This window comes from Ips typographus, linkage group LG13, assembly GCF_016097725.1.
Source record: "Ips typographus isolate SLU linkage group LG13, UJ_Ityp_2.0, whole genome shotgun sequence".
NCBI classification, from domain to species: Eukaryota; Metazoa; Arthropoda; class Insecta; order Coleoptera; family Curculionidae; genus Ips; species Ips typographus.
Genome location: NC_138434.1, coordinates 4,365,945 through 4,382,975, shown reverse-complemented (window position 1 = coordinate 4,382,975; position 17,031 = coordinate 4,365,945). Strand labels below are relative to the sequence as shown.

At 37.4% G+C, this 17,031-nt stretch overlaps 2 long non-coding RNA genes across 2 annotated transcripts in view; both read right to left on the bottom strand.

The window, feature by feature from the left end:
* The window catches only part of LOC145737349 (uncharacterized), a 164,907-nt gene that overhangs the window by 105,155 nt on the left and 42,721 nt on the right, over window positions 1-17,031 (bottom strand). The window lies entirely within an intron of this gene.
* Window positions 1,364-3,382, bottom strand: LOC145737132 (uncharacterized). The gene is made up of 4 exons (XR_014180264.1): window positions 2,308-3,382; window positions 2,000-2,249; window positions 1,793-1,928; window positions 1,364-1,733 (listed from the first exon to the last, which is right to left on the bottom strand). It is a non-coding gene; the product is annotated as an uncharacterized LOC145737132 (long non-coding RNA).

The following is a 17,031-nucleotide window of genomic DNA, read 5'->3' as shown; positions in this document are numbered from 1 at the left end:
GACTTGTTTAGTGTTACCAAACATTACTTCAAACATTCCCAATCATAAAATTGATTTAAAAGACCTAGGTATACCCAAATCGTTTGTTTTAGCTGATCCTAGTTTTCATGTACCGTCTAAAATTGACATGTTGATTGGTGCAGATGCATTTTGGAAAATTTTATGTGTAGGGCAGCACAACTTAGGCCATAACAAGCCCATTTTACAAAATACAAAGTTAGGTTGGGTGGTTAGTGGTCCGCTATGGTCAAATATGAACACTTCGGTATGTAACTTTGTCACTATTAATAAAAATGTGGAAACTTTAGATATACAGCAACAGTTAACCAAATTTTGGGCTTTAGAAGAGTGTGGACCATCTCCAGCTTTATCTTTGGAAGAAAAGGAAGCTGAAGAACATTTTGGAAAGCATACAATTCGTTTACCAGATGGTAGGTTTGAAATAAACATACCATTTAAATCAAACTTAAGTCAATTAGGAAATTCATTTTATAAAGCTAGAAGACAGTTTTTTGTACTTGAAAAAAGGTTAGATAAAAATCCCACTTTAAAATCAAATTACTCAAACTACATGAAGGAGTTTGAAAGTTTAGGTTTCATGAGAAAACTACAAAACTTTAGTGAAAATGAATTGTGCTATGTAATACCACATCATGGAGTTCAACGCCCAGAGAGTTTAACATGTCCTCTTCGAGTGGCGTACAATGCAAGTATGACTACTGTTTTAGACAATAATTCAACTGGGATATCATTAAATGATACACAAATGGTTGGTCCTGTGGTCCAGGATGAGTTACTTACAATTCTCATTCGATTTCGTCAGTATAATTATGCAGTGTCAGCAGATGTCTCAAAAATGTATTGTCAAATTTCGGTAAATCCAGAGCAAAGAAAATACCAACGGATTTTATGGAGGTAAGATTCATCTGAGAATTTGATCATGTATGAAATGACCCGTGTAGTTTTTAGTATGGCGTCTAGCCCATTTTTAGCAAATACTCGTTGTCTAAAACAGTTGGCACTTGATTGTAAAGAATCGGTCAAGAAGATCAAGTTAAGTAGTCCATTCTCCAGAACTGTTCCAACACGAAAGTGACTAAGCCAGCCGCTAGAAAATGCTAAGTCCTTAGCTTATGAATCTATGTAAGTACAATTGTTAAATTGTCAACTTTTAGTGTGTTTATAACCGTATTGTGCAGACCCATTTGAGTATACCGTATTTAATAGATTTAAGTGTTTAATAGAAAACTCAGTGTTTGATTCCATCCTTAAAACTGAGATCCCGGCACGACGTTTAACGTCGTGAGTCAGTTTAATTAATGAATCCGAAAGGGCTCATAAATTAAACGTGACAATACAACCATTAACAAATAATAGTTTATTTGTATTTGTACTTAATTTTTTAACAACAATAATATTATGTAGACAATATAACATTTCAAATTACAAAACAAGTATAATTACTAATGTAAAGTTGTACCCCAGACATAAATAACATTTAAACCAACTTACAAATAATATGAACTGTGATACATGCCTACTTATTTCTAATGTGTCGGTAGGTAATGTAGTGTAGGTAATAGAGACTATAATTTTCATAGATTTATTTAACTGTTAACTAAAATATTACATATTATAAGTCCTTATCACAGAAAAGTATGTATAGAATCGAATGATATATATACATACTATATAAAAGCAGGTAACATTGGTTGGTACCGCATTGGTATGACCTGTATGCAAATAAAAACAAATCATAAGTATTCACTAGAATAAAATGTAGCAACTTTACCTTGAAAACCATATCGAACAACTACCTAAGGTGTCCACAAGGGTGTCCCTATATACCAAATACTTAAAGAGTAGTATTTTTGGTAATATTCTTTATATCAGATACTGGTAAATCTCTGGGTAAGAGTCAACTAGATCTAGAAACAAAAAAATTAAATGTACATAGAGAATATGAGAAGTAGGTATTAACTATAGGTATACTACTTACATAGGTATTAAAGCAATGTGTAAATCAATTAGATTTATACCTTAACAAGGTATATGCTGAAGCTGGATGCAGTTTTTTCAAATGTATTTGCCTCTCTGATGATTTAAAACTAGGTAGATTTCAAAAACGGTTTCCATTTGGTTTTTATTAAATACTGTATTTGATAATAATTATGTTACTTAATAAAAGTTCCAGTATACTTCATGCACATTGGCTATATGAGCTGTGTGGGCAGATTATCAAAGATTTTCTGAAATAAAAATGAAAATGTTGAAATTATAAATCCTACATAATACCATTCCAATTACCTGTTGCAACTTTCCTCAGGAAAACTCGGTTGATGATAAATATAAACATGCCCAACTATAAGTAATCGATTTAACTCTGATTTACCAGTCTAAAACTGTCCAGTAATAAAAATCAATTACAATTTGAGTAAATTTCTAATCAACATGTAAACAAAGCCGCCATTCTTAAATATGACCTGCGGTCCGCATTCCACAAATTCCTCAAAACCGCGGCCTGCCGAACGCCATTCGGATGACGTCGCCGATCCCGCGCGATGCGACTTCCGGACGCTTCCGAATCGGTCGCTGTTTTGCTCGTTTCCCGTTTTGCTCGTTTCCCCCAGGGCCCACCGAACCATTTCGAACGGCTCCGGACGGCCCCGACAACATCAACGCCACGACGGCCGCGGTCAAGCACCCAGCAGAGAAGGTCACGCGTATTTAAGAAATATAATTAACAAAAATTTAGTGACTTCGTTACAACTTAAAAACGATTTACTACAGAAAAAAACGAATTAGATATTTGGATTCTATGTTAAATTTTCTATGAAAAGTCATGTGTAGCTTTTATAAATAACACAAAAAACAAAAAAATCCATACAGAATCAAAAATTAAGTTGTTTAAAGTAGACAACTGATTTTTAGACTACTTTGAATACATGAATTTACTACCATAAAAATCGCAATAAAAAATAAAACCTTTTATTTCAAAACGTCATTAAATCCTATTATCTATCGAGCTTCAATGTTGTATGTATTTTTCATGGGAAATATGTTGATGATGTAAATTATCTCAAGTTTAAAATTTTGAATATTGCGATCTAACTTTTATGAGAATATCCAGTTTGGTTTCTTAAAGGTAATAAAAGATGCAGACAGAGGAAATGTGTTTCTTTGACACTCTTTCCGACGGCTTCCAAGTCGTAGTTATTGTATTGTGGCCTTTGTCGCAAGAAGTAATAAATGCTAAAATATTGTAACACTGTTTGGATCACATTGTCACGACTAACACACAGTTAACATTACCATTAAATTTATTAAATAAATTCCCTAACCTAAACAACTCATAACTTACTAATAAAAATATTCGGTTTTTTAACCCATTAAAAACGTAACTAACTTCCAATAAAATTAATATTAACTGTGATGAACGAGGGCACATGTTGGTCTTAATAAAAATTGTCTTTGTACATATATATATTAATGTGATCAATAAATGTATGCAGTGCCCATTGAAAGAGTCTTCTTCAAATCCCAAGAGCCCAAGACACAACAAATGGCGACGAGGATGGGATACTTAGCCGAAAACTAGTAAAGGGCTAGGATCCCACGAGGGGATGACCGACCGGACCGGCGATATTCAAGATGGCAGCCTTGATCGGATCCATGGCGGAATACAACCATGCCACCGATGATTGTCAGATATACCAAGAGAAATTGGACCAGTACTTTGCCGCCAACAAAATAATTGAAGAACCTGTAAAAACTGCAACCTTAGTGAGCCTAATTGGAACATCCACCTATACCATATTGCGTGAACTGACTTATCCGGCATTACCAAAAGACAAAAGGTATGCCGAACTAACCAGGCTACTCTGTGGTCACTTCAGCCCCATTGTATCCGTGTGGCGCGAGAGAAGCAAATTTTGGGCGGCCACTCAGATGTCTGGCGAAACCTCGCAAGAATGGTACGTGCGGGTGAGAGGACTTTCCATTAACTGTGCTTTTGAAGGAAATTTGACCTTCGTTTTGAGGGAGAAGTTTATGGCAGGATTGAGGAAGGGCTCAATACTGGACCGATTATGCGAAGAGGATTCAGATAGGACCCTAGAGAGTCTTTTAAAGTTGGCGGTACAGAAGGAAGTAAAGAATGGAGAAAGTAGCCAGCACGAGCGTGAGGAAGTCAATTGGGTTAGAAACGGAGCGAACAGTGGCAACAGGGCGGACCGTCACCGAGGAAGATTTGCTGCTCGCGCAGGCATAGCGATGGGCATGTCAGAGGGCGCGCGCAGCCAGTTCCAAGATGGAGGCGGCAATGGCGACAAGTGGAAAAACAATAACAAAAGTGCTAAACAGATGGGAAATCCATCAAAGTGCGGAGTGTGCGGCAGGAACCACCCAGGAAGCTGCCGTTATGCAAACTACAGATGCAGAAGATGCGGCGTAGAGGGCCATCTGGAGAGAGCTTGTCGCAGAGCCACAGTGAGGGGACAAAATGCTCTGATGGAGGCAAGTGAAGAAGCAGAGGTCGCAAGGGACATGTTTAAGGTAGATACACATAAGGGTTGTTCAGGGGGATTTGTTGCTCAGGTTGAAATTATGGGGAAAATGTTCAGCATGCAAGTTGATACTGGATCATGTGTGACCACACTAAGCAGGTCAGTGTTTAAAAAGGGTCTTCCAAATGTTCAGCTTGAAGTAGATCACATACTGCTGCGTGGTTACACAGGGTCAATGATTAGGCCATGAGGATACTTTGTGACAAATGTAAGAGCCTTCAGCAAAGTAAGAACAATAAAGATTTATGTAGTTGATAGCATAGGACCTTGTTTGTTAGGCCGGGACTTTCTCAGTGCTTTCAATATATCATTAAACGTTAATTCAGTCTTGCAGTGTTCTCACAGGAACAGGCTGTTGAAGGAATACCCCGATGTCTTGACGAATCGTTTGGGAACTTAGAAATACGACAAGGTCACAATACCCATAGATCCGCAGGCGAGACCCATTTTTCTCAGGCATAGACCAGTTCCCCTGGCATACAGACAAAAAGTGGAAGAGCAAATAAAGAGGATGGTCGAGGAAGGCATTCTAGAGCCGACGACAAATTCAAGATGGGCAACTCCGATAGTGCCAGTCAGGAAGGACGGTAAGAATTTGTGGCGATTATAAGGCGACTGTGAATAAATGTTTAGACGAAAATATCCACTACCCCTTACCTCGCATAAATGAGATCTTTGATCAGTTGTCGGGCGGTAACTTGTTCACTAAATTGGACCTCAATCAGGCATATACACAGTTAATGCTTTCAGAAGAGTCAAAGGAAGCAATGACACTAACAACTCATTTAGGTCTTTTCAGGCCAAACCGAATGCTTTTTGGGGTGTCTCCAGCAGCTGCTCTTTTCCAGATGACGATAGAGCAAGTTCTGCAGGGATTAAAAGGCGTGGCCGTGTTTGCAGACGACATATGCATCACTGGCGCGAGCACTCAGGAGCACATTAGGAACTGTGAAGAAGTGTTACAGCGATTGAGGGAAGCAGGGCTTACCGTAAGGCCGGAAAAATGCAAGTTTTTCCAGAGAGAAGTAGAATACCTGGGACACGTAATAGGCGAAGAAGGCCTAAAGAAGTGCGAAAAGAAGGTAGCAGCAATAGAAAATGCAGCAAGGCCGACCACAGTAACACAGGTGAGATCTTTTTGTGGGCTGGTGCAATACTATGCTAAGTTCATACCGAACCTGGCAAGCATAATGAAGCCAATTTACGAACTTCTGAAGAACAACGTAAGTAATAGTAGTAAAGCTGTAAATTGGAACACCACATGTGAAAATGCCTTTAAGTTAATAAAGAAACTAATTAGCCAGGACATAGTATTAACCCACTTCGATCCCTCTAAAACTACGATTTTGGAGACTGATGCCTCCGATAGTGGCTTGTCGGTGGTGTTGCTCCATAGACAGGCCGACGGAAGTGAAAGGCCAGTGGCCATGGCATCCAGGACTCTAGCTGAGTCCGAGAAAAAAATGGCTATAATAGATAGGGAGACAGCGGCCCTCATTTTTGGACTGAAGTATTTTCAGCAGTTCTTGATCGGGCATCGTTTCATCGTGCGTTGCGATCATAAACCACTGTTGGGAATTTTCGGCGAAAATAAGGGCATACCAGTAAGAAGTCGAGATCGGTTACAGCGTTGGGCGTTGTACATGTCTGGGTTTGATTATAGCATAGAATACATAAAAGGCAAAAACAATTTTATCGCCGATTGTTTATCTAGATTACCAGACAGCAAGAACGAGCTACCGCCGGACGTGGGAGAGATTGAGCCCGAATGCTTCATAAGCTTTGCCGAAACCAGCAAGCATTGGCCACTCGACGCGCAGAAGATTAGAGAGGAGACTAAGAAAGAGAGAGTTTTGAAGAAGGTAGTAAGATACGCACAGACAACATGGCCATGCAAACCCAAGGAACTGCAGGCAGAAGAGAAGAACTTATACTCAAAGAGGGATGAACTTCATGAGGAATTGGGCATGGTTATGTGGGGCCACAGAGTGGTGATTCCGAGCTCATGCAGGAAAGAGGTATTAAATCTACTTCATACCAACCATTTAGGTATTGTTAAGACCAAACAGCTGGCTAGATCATATGTTTGGTGGCCCAACATCGATAATGATATAGAAAACCTTATAAAATCATGTGTTGCATGTCTCAAGACGCAGCCTGACCCACCAAAGGTCGTAACTCCATGGCCAGTAGCTGTTAGACCGTTCCAGAGAGTTCACATAGATTACTTGCTATTCAAGAATAAAAATTACTTGGTGCTCACGGACGCATTCACCAAATGGCCAGAAGTAGTACCTGTCCAGGGTATGACTGCGTCAGAGTTGATCAAGCACATCAGAAGAGTGTTTTCATGCTTCGGGTTGCCCGAGTTGGTCTGTTCAGACAATGGCAGAACCTTTGTAGCATCAGAGACTGAACTATTCTTCTCAAAGAATGGTATCAAACATGTGACAATCCCTCCTTATAATAGTCAAAGCAATGGAGCAGCCGAAAACGCAGTGAAGACCTTCAAAAACAAAATTTCAGCTGCGCTGAACGATCAGAGGAATAGCAACACTGACATTGACACTATAATTGCAAGATTTCTTTTGAAATTACAGAACCACTCCCCATTGCATTACCAAAGTGAGCCCAGCAGAGTTGATGCTTGGCTGCAAACTGAGAACCTTACTGGATCAAGTAAGAAATAGGGTAGTAGATCCAGCAACGCAAAGTGCAACATCCGCCAGGGAAAATATGGTAAAGCATCAAGAACGTGAGACAAGTAAAAGAAGACAATGCAAGCAAAGATTTGAGAAGGGAGAGGAAATAATGGTAAGAGACTATAGAACAATAAATAAGAAAGCTTGGACTGAGGCAGTCATTGAGAGAGTGATAGGAGCAACCACGTATTTGTGCAGATTGCCGACTGGATAGCTGTGGAAGAGGCACAAAAATCAGATAATCGTGAGAGGCGCTGTTGACCAAGCGGACAACAGAAAGTGCTCACAGGCAGCAGAACCGCGACAACCCTCAATAAAACCGGGAAAAATAGCAGCAGGGAGGACAGAAGAAGGAAAGCAGAGTAACTACCACCAGGATGCCACTCCTACAGGAAACTCGAATGAGACACCAGTGGGGCATCTTGACAGCGAAACCTCAACAGATGAGGAGGTGTTCGTAGATGTAGGCTCTCAAACACCCTCAAAAGCTGCAACTGAAGACACAAGAGCTGGTGCCGGCGCCGGATTACAAAGTCCAGGCGTAGAAACCAGTCAGAGAAGAGACAGCATTATCATAGAGTGCAGGTACGACAAGCGTACACAGGCAGGGGGTGGACCTGCGGCTAAGGGTGGCGTCACCACAAGGTCGGGGCGCGCGTCGAAACCGTCTGTTCATCTGAGACTTTATCAAGGATTAGGTAGGAAGTCCCGGACTCTTTAGTTGAGTATGCTAATTAGTATTGTATGGGGTAGGCCTGGTTACCTTTCGATTGTCATGGCTCACATATGTGTTGTCTCATATAGTATAGTTATAGATTAAGAAGGGAGGGAAATGTGATGTATTGCGTTCCCTCGAAAAGCGGCAACACTGGACAGTGGGGAAAGCCGGTGGACGACCGATGGGCCGCCAGCTCTCTTGCTACTCAACCATGAACGAGGGCACATGTTGGTCTTAATAAAAATTGTCTTTGTACATACATATACAGTGTGGAACAGCCAAATGGAATAAATTCGATAACGAATAAATGAGAGTGTGTTGGGAAAAACGATTGGACACGTCGATTTGTAATTTTAGATGCGCATTTATTAAAAAAAATAAAAATTATATAGGTTGTGTCATGTGACAGTGGCCGATACCAACTTTCTTATTTTAAATACAACCCCCTGTATATTATAATTTTTTTGGATTCTTCAGAAAATTCTAGACATAATTCATGTACAATGTCCCATACCTATCTTCAACTGTTTCGGAAATATTAAGTGTTTTCAGATGTATTACTAAAATTAATATTAAAAAAAGAAAATTATTTTATTTCACAAATAATGTAAAAAAAACAAAAAAACATTAATTTCAATGTAAGAGATGTTCAAAATGTTCGTGAAAATAAGTATTGAGTGTAATGTAGCGAATTTGTGAAATAAAATAATTTTCTTTTTTTAATGTTAATTGTTGTAATACATCTGAAAACACTTAATATTTCCGAAACAGTGGAAGATAGGTATGGGACATTGTACATGAATTATGTCTAGAATTTTATGAAGAATCCAAAAAACTAATAATATACAGGGGGTTGTAATTAAAATAAGAAAGTTGGTATCGGCCACTGTCACATGACACACCCTATATAATTTTTATTTTTTTTAATAAATGCGCATCTAAAAATACAAATCGACGTGTTCAAGCGTTTTTCCCAACACGCTCTCATTTATTGGTTATCGAATTTATTCCATTTGGCTGTTCCACACTGTATATATTAATGTGATCAATAAATGTATGCAGTGCCAATTGAAAGAGTCTTCTTCAAATCCCAAGAGCCCAAGACACAACAATTACAAAACAGCCTCTTCAAGCTTTAGTAAACCTTACCAAATCAGAAGTTAATCCTTGCTGGAAAATTAATCAAAGTCACATTGATTGCGAAAAAACAAGAAGACAAGTTGTCAGAATGGCAGCTGAACTTTTATCGAACAATGTCTCTACTGCGCTAATTCGTTATACACCCGGCCCTAATAAAGAAATGGCAAGTGCTCTAGGTCACTTTATTGGAGACATAAATATATGGTTTGATATATTTAACAGTTACTTAAAATATGGCTCAGTCCCTTCGAAAAATGCTTATGGTCTTAATTTAGAAATGCAAGAAAATCACTTAAAAAAAATGATTGAAGTCATTATGTCAATGCGAGCAATAGGAAAAAATACCTTACAGACATTTCAAAAAGGTATGATCATCTCCATGAAATCTCTTCAGATGTTATATAGAGATATGAAGAATACGTATAACATACGATATACAGGGTGGACCATAAGTAATGGGACATAGAGCTACAGCATATTCCTGACATCAAAATAATACGATTTAGCGAAATTGTCCTATACCGAAAATTAATATTAAGAAAGATACAGGGTGTGAAAGTTGAAATTTTATTTTTGTTTTTTTATCATATCTTCATGGTCGTTTGATATAAATTACTGAAAGTTGGTATAAAGGGGTTTTGGCAGGCGTTAAATACGATGCTTTCATTTGTTTTGTAGTAGCTGATAGGGGGCGCTAGCTGCAACCATATCCGTTCCTTCAAGAGACTCTAACTTTTTTTTACGGAACTGAAACGACCATATGCTCTCAAAACATGATTCTAAGATGTTTTCTATGTAAAAAAGGTATACTTGTTGTAAGTCTTAAAAGTTGACTGTTTTCGAGTTATTTAATGTTTTATTATTGCATGCATTGTCGTATGTTAATACGATATGTGCTGTATACCCTTAAGTTACACACATAACAGTTTCTGTATGTAAATTTGACCGTTTAAAAAATGTTTGTAAACTTTAAAATAAAGCTAGTTGTTATGAACGCCCTTTTTGTTTTTGTATCAAATCCTACTTAGAATTTAAAAAAAAATAGTAATTAAAATCTGCTGTACATGTAAATGCATGCAATAATAAAAGATTAAATAACTCGAAAACGGTCGACTTTTAAGACTTACAACAAGTATACCTTTTTTACGTAGAAAACATCTTAGAATCATATTTTGAAGTCATATGGCCGTTTCAGTTCCGTAAAAAAAAGTTTGAGCCTCTTGAAGGGATGGAGATGGTTACCGCTAGCGCCCCCTATCAGCTACTACAAAACAAATGAAAGCATCGTATTTTACGCCTGCCAAAACCCCTTTATACCAACTTTCAGTAATTTATATCAAAAGACCGTGAAGATATGACAACAAAGCTAAAATAAAATTTCAACTTTCACACCCTGTATCTTTCTTAATATTAACTTTCGGTATAGGACAATTCAGCTAAATCGTATTATTTTGATGTCAGGAATATGCTGTAGCTCTATGTCCCATTACTTATGGTCCACCCTGTATATGTACTCACAAGCTCAACCAAGATGGACTGGAGAATTTTTTTTGCCAACTGCGCTGTCGTGGACCTAATGAACATCCTAGTCCGTTAGAAGCCATCTATCGAACTAGAATGATACTTTTAGGTAGAAATTCAGGTATTTTGGGAGCAAACGTTAATACTGAAGATATGGTCAATGAAGAATACATCACACCTAGTATTTTGGAGAAAGTTAACTTGATTTCTTCTGAACATTCTGTTTTAGATCAAACAGAGAAATCAAGTTCAAGTAGCTCATTTTCTTCAGTAGGCTCTCAAAACGCCTCTTTAATAAAAAAAGACGAAAAAAATTTTCCAGAAACAACTAATGACGCTCTAGAATATATAGCTGGATATCTCGCAAAAAAACATAAGCAGGATAATCCCCAATTGGGAGACTACATTTATAAAATCGAAAATGAGCATTCCTTTAATATTCCTTCTTGGGTTCAGCAATTATCTTTTGGTGGACTTATCAAACCAAACTTAGAGTGGCTTCAAACGGTGAAGCTACTATAAATCTGGGACCAGGAGTTGTAAAAACACTAGCAAATAAAATAAAAAAGAAAGAACCTAATTTCCCTTTTAAAATTATTTTTGATTTTTGCAAGCTAAGGCTTATTATTAAAATTAATTAAAACAACTTTCAAGCTAAATTCAAAAAAGACTTAAAAAGAAAATGTTTAACCGATAATAATAGAAGTCAAAGTCGAAAATTAAAAAAAATTGTTCATTAATTATAGTATTATTAATTATTAAGTTTGCCAACAGATAATAATAAAACGCTTAAGTTTCTAATTATTTTGTTACTATACGGACGATCAAAATTTCCTTTGGTATTATAATTAGTTATTAGTTTTTCATAAACATTTATATGGTATATATATACAGGGTGGCGCAACGAAAACGAAACAGCGACGTTTTCAGGCACCCGGTATATTGTTTCGAAAAACGCTCGGACACGTCAATGTTATTTTCGAGGGGGAAACATTTTTAGACTATAAAGGGGTTCCTACCTGTCACACTCTGGTCAGGGCGGAATCCACCCCCAAAATCTTAAATGGAATGGTAGGTCGAGTTACACATCATTTGATAGGTCTTTCGATTCTCTTTACAAAAATACCTGGTTTAAGGACTTTTACTTCAGCGGTTCTCAAACAACAGACTATTTTATTAATTTACACATTTTATTGGAAGAAATATTTTTTACCTCGCCGCAGCAAAAAAATGACCATTGCAAACCTTCTTTATGGTTCCACTAACAAAACAAAACAGTATCGTTGGTATTTCAAATCCAAATAAAAATAGACGACGAGTAACAAAGCCTCTCAGTCAGATACCAGTTAAACTTTGAGTGAAGTTTAGGTATTGCTTATTGTATTTTGATTTTTAAAGAAAGTAATAAAAATGGTTTATACCCTGCAAGAAAGAATCCAAATCGTTGAGCTGTTTTTTTTAAATAACCAAAATGCTCTTCGGACAGCTGAGCTCTTCAACGAACGTGGAGAAAATAGAAATGTGCAAAGGAAGTATGTTTTAGAACTGATTGCAAAATTCAGGGAAACAGGATCAGTGGCTAATAAGAAAAGAAATGTTCAAAGGCCAGTAAGGAACGAAGTTACACAAGTTGCGGTTTTGGGACACGCTATTATGGATCCTAGGCTAAGCACCCGGCAATTAGCACTTGTGTCTGGTATTAATCGCCGAAGTGTACAAAGAATACTAAAAAGTAATCATTTTCACCCGTATAAAATAAAGCTGGTGCAGGAGCTCAATGAAGATGATTATGACAGACGCTTAGAGTTCTGTGAAACAGTAAGTGAAAGAGCATCAAATAATCCGAATTTTGTATTTAATACTTGTTTCTCGGATGAATGTTCATTTTTCTTAAATGGCACTGTAAACCGACATAACTGCCGTTATTGGTCTGACAGCAATCCACGAATTTACCGCGAAACACATACGCAATATCCACAAAAATTAAACGTTTGGTGTGGTGTCTTCGGAAACCATATCGTTGGACCATTTTTCATCGATGGCAATCTTGATGGGGACATGTACCTTAGACTATTGCAAGAAAGTATCAATCCAGAACTAACAAATATCATTGCAAATGATAATAATCTTCAATACGTCGAAGATGAGGTGATATTTCAGCAGGATGGAGCACCTCCGCATTATGCAATGGCTGTCCGCAATTATTTGAACGAGGTATACCCTGGTCGCTGGATTGGACGGAGAGGCACTATCGAATGGCCTGCACGATCACCAGATTTGTCACCTTTAGATTTCTTTCTTTGGGGTCATATTAAAAGTAAAATCTACGCTACCGAGCCAGCTTCACTAGAAGAATTACGTCAACAAATAACTTTTGAATTCCAACAGATAACTCCTGAAATGTTATCCAACGTGCGTGAACGATTTGTACAAAATCTGTATTATTGTATGGAAGTTAATGGAGGACATTTTCAGCATCTGTTGGACTAGGTTTAAGTTACGTTTGTAATTAACTTCTTTTAAATTACGATTGCTAATTGTAAATATTTTTATTAAAATACCTAATTTTACCTCATGAAGATTCAAGATAGTGGCTGGTAGATATTTTGTTCTTCTTTGGACGAGTCTTTGGATCATTTACTTTTGATAAATTACTTTATGGTAAATAACATTAATAATCATTAATAAACTAGCTTTGTTACTCGTCGTCTATTTTTATTTGGATTTGAAATACCAACGATACTGTTTTGTTTTGTTAGTGGAACCATAAAGAAGGTTTGCAATGGTCATTTTTTTGCTGCGGCGAGGTAAAAAATATTTCTTCCAATAAAATGTGTAAATTAATAAAATAGTCTGTTGTTTGAGAACCGCTGAAGTAAAAGTCCTTAAACCAGGTATTTTTGTAAAGAGAATCGAAAGACCTATCAAATGATGTGTAACTCGACCTATCATTCCATTTAAGATTTTGGTGGTGGATTCCGCCCTGACCAGAGTGTGACAGGTAGGAACCCCTTTATAGTCTAAAAATGTTTCCCCCTCGAAAATAACATTGACGTGTCCGAGCGTTTTTCGAAACAATATACCGGGTGGCTGAAAACGTCGCTGTTTCGTTTTCGTTGCGCCACCCGTATAATAACTGTAATAATAATAACTGCCCTGTCTATATTTCTACAAAAACGTCTTAAAACAGAGAGTAATAAAATACTCGTAAAAGCCATCACGAGTTACAAAAAGTAAAACATTACGTCACTGTAGTATCAGTGTTGAGATATGTCATATTGTAAAAAACTCATTTTATGATATATTTTTCCGGAGGTTGAACTATTGCATTATGTATCACCAACATTACATATTAATAAAACCGATCAATAACCTATGTTTACAGACATGCATTTTCTATTTTACATTAAATTTGCGGCCTCTTATTAACGCAACACTAAAAAATATATAAAAATAGTGTGAGCAACAATAAAAAATACCTAAAAAACACTGTAACCGCATAAGTTTAAATACCCTATTATAAAATTCTGCCACAAATGACGTCACGCGTCGCTTCGCTTCGGGGAAACAAATTCGGCCGATTGAGCCATCCTTTACGTCTACCGTCCTTGGTGTACCCCAGCGTAGCATATCTGCTCGTGTTTCCACGTAAGTATTTATTTTTGCTAATTTACTATTATCAATATAAGTTATTGAATCACATTGTTTTCTAGTTGAATATAATTTTTTAGAATACCTACGCATAAAATGGCTGCTCTAAATAAGTATTTTAGAAAAAACTGGCACTTGATTTAGTGAAACCTCAAATGCAACATCGCTTGGAAACTCCGACTTTGGGGCGTGAACTTCGCCAAACCAATTGCAATACACTAAAAATAACAAACGTCGTAGAAGCAGCACCTAGACCAGCTACTACCACAGGTAGATGCACATTTTGTCCGAGGCGCGAAGATCGAAAATCCAGGGTTAGTTGTGCTGTATGCAAAAATTTTATTTGTTTACAGCACCAAAAGAAAATATATATAAAAACCGTTTTTGTTAAATAAATCAAATATTTGGAATACTATTCTAGGTGGTTTTTCTGTTATATACCTAATTTTTTTCAAATAAGTTATTTATATTTAATTTTGGGGGCAATCCAGGGTTAATATTAATTTTATTGGAAGTTAGTTACGTTTTTAATGGGTTAGAAAACCGAATATTTTTATTAGTAAGTGATGAGTTGTTTAGGTTAGGGAATTTATTTAATAAATTTAATGGTAATGTTAACTGTGTGTTTTATTTCACGCTGTGTTAGTCGTGACAATATGATCCAAACAGTGTTACAATATTTCAGTATTTATTACTTCTTGCGACAAAGGCCACAATACAATAACTACGACTTCAAAGCCGTCGGAAAGAGTGTCAAAGAAGCACATTTCCTCTGTCTGCATCTTTTATTACCTTTAAGAAACCAAACTGGATATTCTCATAACAGTTAGATCGCAATATTCAAAATTTTACTTCCCAAACGGTGAGCGGAGAACGATTGGGTGACGATTCGGGTTGTTTGCGGGCCGCGACTGTTTTACCCTTGTCTGCACGGTCATCTACCCCTCGTTCCAGTCGTTCCATTGTCCACGTTCTCGAAGAAGCGCGAAAATCGTTTACGTTTCCGCGTGCTCGCCGCGAGGGATCGGACGTGAACGGGCGACACTCAGATACATTGCGCGGAACGTCTCAGTCACGGGCTGGATTGCATTCCGCGCTCTCTTGTGAGCGGAGGGATGAACGACGCCGCCGAACACCGCTTGAACGCCTCCAACTGTCAATGTAACGTCAAAACTGTGAAATTAGAGTAAGTAGAGTAACGTTTGGCAGCTAGAGGGCTACAAAGTTGATTATTTTTTCTTCGGATATTTTCATGAACATCTCGAAAACGGTTTGAGTTAGCAGTGTGAAATTTTTACCATGTATGCTCCTCAAAGAGACGCAATTTTTTTTATTAAATATGACATTTTTCCGTACAACTCACCGGTTGATCTTGAAAAATAGAAAACTAGATTTTTGACAATTTTAATTGGGGGGGGGAGGCGGTTAAATTAAAAACAATTGCGAAAATCAACTTGCTAACGCTGTAGCTTTCGTGAAAACTCGTTTGACCGGAAAAACGCGAAGTCTTATTACGAATGAAAATACAATTGACGACATAATTATTAAACTTCAAAATTCGATTAAAGGCGAAACTTCACAATTATTGACTGCAAAAATTTTACATCTGAAACACAACGATAAAGAAGCCGCAAAATATGCTTCTGAAGTGGACGCATTAGCGCAAAAATTACAATCAGTCTATATTACAGAGGGCGTACCAGCAGAAGTTGCCCAACGGTACACGGTTGAAAATACTGTGCGAGCATTTAGCCAAAATGTCAGTAGTGAAAGAGTTCGATTAATAATGGAGGCTGGCACGTTTTCTTCGGTACAGGAAACTATTACTAAGTTTGGGAATATTTTTCAGTTTAGGCAAAACAATTTTCATAATGCGCGACGTCACTTTAGGGGCACAGGTCCACGTAATAATAATTATAACCAGCATTTCGATAGGAGTTTCAATAGATATTCTAACAGTTACAATAGAAATTCTAATAATTTTGGAAACAATATTAATAATTATAGAGAACAATTTCGAGGCAGTAATAGAAGCAGAGGCGCATTTAATAGAGGTTTTAATCGTGGTAACACATCTGCTAGGTACTATAGAGGCTCTAGTCCTAATTTTGTTGGCTTTTCGGAGTCGGGAAACGGATTGGAGCACCAATCGATCCAAGAAGCGGCTCGGTTGGGCGATATGTAACCATATATAGTTTTAGTCTGACATTTTCAAATTTTGTGAAAGTTGAGTTAGAAATGACTGGTTCAGTTAGTACGCTACTAGTAGACACCGGAGCTGACATATCAATTTTTAAACGTTTATCAGTAAATCCTGATCAAATAGTTGATTTTACTCGAGCCACTAGCATCAAAGGTGTCACAGAAGACCTAACTAATTCAACCGGAGACATGTTAGCAACGATTCTCGGCAACGAAATCGGCAGTTCGTTTTTCCACCAGTGGTCGCGCGTATTCACTTTACGCTTTCTACCGTTTGTTCTCCCGTCTAGCCTGCTCTTGCTATAACTACTGTAGAAATATAAAATACAATTAAATAATTAAAAATGTATTATAGTAATTATTAAGTAATTATTGTGCATCATTCTAGGATTAAGTCAAAGATGCAAAGATAAGTTAATAAACTTGTTTTTTTTTTAAGGGTTGAACATCGACCGTTGCTGGGGGTTTTTTTCACTAAATCGACTAAGAGTAGATATAGGAATAATATCCTGTCAAAAACTCAGAAAGGCCG